The sequence below is a fragment of the Leucopleurus acutus genome (assembly GCF_964270905.1).
Source record: "Leucopleurus acutus genome assembly, chromosome: X".
NCBI lineage: Eukaryota > Metazoa > Chordata > Mammalia > Artiodactyla > Delphinidae > Leucopleurus > Leucopleurus acutus.
Window position 1 is genome coordinate 123679733 of NC_139148.1, and position 6000 is coordinate 123685732.

Genomic DNA, 6000 nt, shown 5'->3' on the forward strand with positions numbered 1-6000 from the left:
ATCAAATTAAATCTCAATTTGATCCTCCAACTTGTCAGACTGCTAGGAAATTTAATTTTCTTTCCTGGGAACTTTTATCTTCTTAGAGCTGAACTAGAATACAGGATTCTTCTGTGATGCTTCCAAAATGAGTAAAAGGACTCAATATCCATTCTACTGTGGTCATCATTCTGCCATCACTTTTATGCCCATAGTGACCCCTTTATGTTCAAACATTCATTCATTCCATGATGAGATAAAAACATGATGCCTAGGGTCCAGTCTCCTTAACTGCTCCAAACAACCATTTCCTCAGGGAATTTGCCATCTCTTTAGCGCTCTATAACTATGTTGCATGTGACTCCCAGCTCTAACAGGGCACTCTCCCTTCTCCCTTCCCAAATTTGGGGGAAGTTTTTTCTTTCTCAAATATACTCTCCCTATTCCCCTCACCCCTCCCTTCATTGTCCTTTTGAATGGGCTTATGCTTTTATGAAAGGTATTAACTTTGGGGGTGCTTCTGTCTTTAGTCCTATAAAAACATTTGAACTTAAGAACTATTAACAGAGGGATCCTAGATTCTTGCATAGAACAGACGAAAGGGGAAAATAAGAAAGGAACACAAATTAATTTCTTATGAGCAACATATGTTATAAATTCAAACAATGGAATACTATAGAGCAACAATAATGAACGAACCACAACTATACACCTCTGTGGATACATCTCAAAGCCATAATGTTAACTAACACAACATTGTAAATCAACTATACTCCAATAAAAATTGTTTTTAAAAAGCCATAATGTTAAGCAAAAGAAGTCACACGCACAATATATGCCATATGATTACACCTACGTAAAGTGCAAAGACAGGTAAACTAATCTATGCTGTTAGAAGTCAGGGTAGTGTGCACAAGTGACTGAAAGGGAGTACAACAGGGGCTCCTAGGATATTGATCTAAAAAATAATTTTTCCGGTTCCTTTTATAGATCGTTATCAAATCTAAGTACTTCCTGAGTCTTTAGGACCGTGATCCCATCTTATTTCAAAATTATATGTTTTAAAAACCAAGGTGAACTGTTTAGTTTTCTGGTAGGTATGGATCCTAGGTTTGGGAATCAGAGTACACAGCATGATGAAGATGTGAAATAAATTCTTTTTTGAGATGTGATGTGTGTCTTTATCTGGTTGCTTTTTATATACTTATGTTCCACTTGTAAAACTTCTTTGAGCTGGATAATTATGCGCTGTACATTTTTCTGTATTTATATCATACTTTAAAGTTTAAAAGCAAAATTAATGCATATTCATTAAAAAATTAGAGAATTCAGAAAATACACAGGAGGAATTTTAATTTTAAAAAGCCATAATCCTGCCACTAAAGATAACTACTGAGATATTTTTATTTGATTCCTTCCAAGTATCCTTTTGGTGCACACACACACACGCCCATATGCATATGTGTGTGTGTATGTGTACTATATAGACATATAACTTAATTCAACAAATATGTTTTGAGTGCCAGCCAGGTAACGTTCTAGACCAGGTGTTGGCAAACTATGGCCCATATGCCAAATCCAACTACTTCCTATTTTTGTAAATAAAGTTTTATTGAAACACAGCCTTCTCAATTTCACACTAATTAACTTACATATTTTTTATGACTGCTTTTGTGCTACAGTGGAAAAGTTAAGTAGTTGTGGCAGGGACTGTACAGCTCACAAAGCCTAAAATATTTAATATCATACTCTTTACAAAAAAAATATTACCAACTCCTGATTTAGATTCTGAGGACATAATAGTGAACAAAGCGAAGTCTTGGCTTCCTAGGACTTACAGTCTGATGAGAAATACAGACAATAAACAAGTAGGTTTATAATATAATGTCTGGTTGTGATATGTGCTGTGAAGAAAGATAAACAAGAGTGTGGAGGGTGATGAAGGCCACAATTTTAGACGTGATGGTCAAAGGAAGAGTGGAGCAGATCCCTGAAGGAGGTGAAGGAGTGAGCCACGCAAAAGCAATTGAGGCAAAGGGGAAAGCACATGAATTGTCCCAAAGGTCTATGTGCACCTAGTGTGTTTAGGGTAGAGCAAGGAGGCATATGTGGCTGGAGTACAACAAGAAGAGTAGCAGGAGATGAGGATGGAGAGGCAGGCAGGACCTGAGTTTGGGTTTAATCCCAAGTATGGTATATAGGGTAATATTTGTGCACTCGTATTACACAGCAGTGAAATGCATGAGGTGTTGAAGTGTAACATATCTGATTCAAGTCCTGGCTTTGCTACTTGCTATATGAATGACAATGGACGTGTTACATGAACTCTTTAGGCCTCATTTTCCTCAAATGAATAATGGAATTAACAATATCTACCTCATATGATTGTTACAAGATGCTTAGCCCCAATGTTTGGCACAAAATAATTGTTTTTATAAATGGTAGCAATGAATATAACTTGTCTATATCTGTGAGATACAATGAACAGACACAGTCTGAAAACTACAAATATATGAGGCAGTAAGCACAGCAGTTAAAAGGGAAAACATTACAGTCAGACTGTTAAGAGACCAACTTTGGCTCCACCTTTCATAAGCTGTTTGATCTTTTCTAAGTTATTTGACATTTCTAAGCTGCAGTTTCTTCACCTGTAACATATAGAAAATTATGGTACTGGCCTCAAAGGGTATGTTCTGAAGATTAAAGGAATGAACACATGGAAAGTTCTTAGGACATGACCTGGCATATAGGAAGTACCATGCATAGGGCAGCCGCTAGCAAATATGGTGTCTTGGTGCAAACTAGGAAAAGGTCCTCCTTCTTCAAGACACTTTTCTTCCATCTGTTAGAAAATCATTCTAATACGCTGACTCTGTTAGAACAAGACACTTTACTGTTGTTGCTTTTTTTAATTATTTGAAATGAAGTGAAACATGGTATTTTAATTTCTATTTCTTTAACTATTCATGAAATTATTTTTCTTTACACCTTGGCTGCTTCTCGGTAATTTGCTGTCACATCTGTTAATTATCTTTTCATGCTTTTTTGTCCATTTTTCTACTGTGGTTTCTCTTATGTTCCCTACTAACTTGTAGTGACTCTATACATTAGGGTATTAACTCTTTGTCATGTTCCTGACAAATTATTTTCCCCACATTCCTTATAACTTAATGTGCTAATCTCTGCATAATAATTAAAGCATCAATCATTCCAAGCCGAGGTAAAAACAAGTACTTTAGCAGAGCTAAAGCAAAGAGTTCTGCAAAGGGACGTGGGGTTGGGGAGTGGTAGGAAGAGAGAGAGGAAATTATGCAAAACACTGTAAAATGTTAAGCCTTGTATGCTTAGTTAAAAGGTTTGGATTTTCTTCTACAGAGAATGAGAGACCAAGGAAGAATGTTAAACTGGGAAGTGACATGCTCAGATTGAGATCATCTTGGCAGCAAGTGTGAAAAACGGACTGGTAGGGAGCCTAGAATATTCACAGCATAATCTGTCTCTCAGTGTAACAGCTGTTCACAATAGCAAAAACAACCAATAAACAACAGAGCATCCCCAGGCTGCAGCTTATGAACGGAATAGGACCAGAGGAGAACTCTGCTTTCTGTCAGCCGCCATATTCAGCGGCACCAGTAGTACCTCTAGCATCAACTTCAGTAGCAAAGGTGGCATCTGTACCAGGAGAAGCCACCACAGCAACAAGCAGTCAGGCAAATGTAACATGGGGTCATTTCTGTACATTAGCCAGTGCTTACACAGGAAGTGTCAAAGCAAAGAGCAAATTCTTGTTAGGCTCTTAAAATAATGAGAGCTAAGATTCTGATGTCAAATGGCTTTGCTGAACTCTCCTAACACAACCTCTGGTATAGCTTTGGTCTCATCCTATGAATTCATATATGTACTGATCTCAACACTATTATTTTATAAGTGGTCTGCATTGGAGTCTCATATTTCTCATTATTGTCTCATAATTCCCTTAGAAATGCATTTAAAATTTTTATTATTGTTACTAAAAAATGTTGCCTGCCATATCAGCAAAAAAAGGATGGTGTGGCAATCAAGCCATCAGCCACTATCCCCACCCCGATGGTGAGCCCTGAGGGAACTCAGGATGGAAACAAACGGGCTGCCCATGCCAAGCCCTCAGCCACTGCAACCACCCCCAACGGTGTACCCTAAAGGGGCTCAGGATGGGAAAGAACAGGATACTGGCCCTAGATAGCTAAGGTGCGTATCAAAGGAAAGATTTCAATGAGCCCAAGCGCTAAATTCATTAACTTGACGTGTCTGGTTTTCTTTAATTAACAGTAATCTTTTGATGTTCTGACTACCTGGATTTTGTTGCAAAGACTCCTGTATATCCTGGCTCCTCCCTTACCTCTTTAGAACAGTCCCTCAAAGCTATCTGAGGGGCTGTTTCCTGGGTTTAAGTCCTCAGTTTTGTCCGCCAAATAAAACATAATTCTTAACTTCTAGGTTGTGCATGTTTTTCAGTTGGCATTATTCATTTTCATAGTTTATTGTATTGTTGATAAAGAATGTAGTCTATACTATTTCTATTTATAACTTACTGGTTTTCTTGTGGCTTAATAAATGATCAACTTTGTCAAGATTACATGGTTGTTTGGGAACAAAAGATGTTTTCCACTTGTCAGACGTGTCTGCTGTGTCTGATATCAATATAGTAAATCCAGTGATCCTTTTACTTTAAAATACTTAAATGTCTAACTTTTTACTTTTAATTTTCATGAGTCACTTTGTTTGGAGTATGCTTCTGTAGACAGCATGTAGCTGGATGTTATATCCTGACTTAGTCTGATAAATTATTATTTTAATTACTGAATGCATCTAATGTATATGTATTAACAAGTGTTTCCTGTTTTTCAGAGCTTTCTTGCACACCCTTCTGTCGTACATCTTTTGTTTTTATGGGATGTTTTGTTTTGCATTCCTCTCCACTCCAAAATTAATTTGGAAGGCAGACAGTAACCTTTCAGTTCAACTAGTTCTTATTTTAGCTTTTGAAATACATACTTAAACCTCCATTTCTCTAATTATAAATATTAATAATAAACCATTTCTAATGCTTTTCCCTAGGTAAGTTGAGGAAATGAGCACATTCAATTGTCAGCCCTCCACCTCCTCGAGATCTGACACTTTCCAGTTTTGGTTACTATGACCTGGAAATTTTGTCCCAGTTACATATTATTATATTATTTTTCCATTATCTATGTTCCCTTTCAAGAATATTTGCATTGTTTTATAACCATATTTACATATTAATTTTGATTTAAACCTATATTTTTTTTAGCATTTCTCAGTTAGCTGGTTTATTTCTTCAAATATTTTTTCCAAGAAGCACATATCCTGACTTTTTCCAGCTGTAGGTAACCTGATTTTTTGCTTAGATGCTTATATGATTCTTCCTTTGTCCTCAAATATGAGAATTTCCACCAAAAATATGGTAGATGTGGATTGTATTTCATTAACTATACCACATCTAAAGTGAGCCCTTTTTGATCTCCAGATGCAGCTCTTCTGTTCAATAAAAATGTCTTCAATTATATCCTTACAACATAACTCAGATGTCCCCAAGTTTTATCCTCCTGCAGGTATGAATAAGGTCACATTCATATTACTAGCTCCAAGTCCTATCACCAAACATAGATCTATGCTCCCTCCTTCTGAGTTGTGATCAATTTGTGGGAAGGTCTCACAGCAGCGTTCTTTGGACTCCAAAGTATTAATGTTTACTGAGGCCAGTTTACACACAGCCCCTTTTTTTCTTTTTCACAATGACAAGCTTAATGCTAGGGGCATTCACTGGTCACCAGAGCAGTTCTGAGATCAAATTCCAGCCCTGCTTCTCAATTCTGTATGAATTTAGGCAAAGTATTGAGTGCTCTAACTGTTAAAACTGGACTAATTATGATACTTTAACCATAGGTTCATCTGAAGACATAATAAGTTAATATATACATTACACCTAACACTGTGCCTGGTAAATTATAGACAACTCCA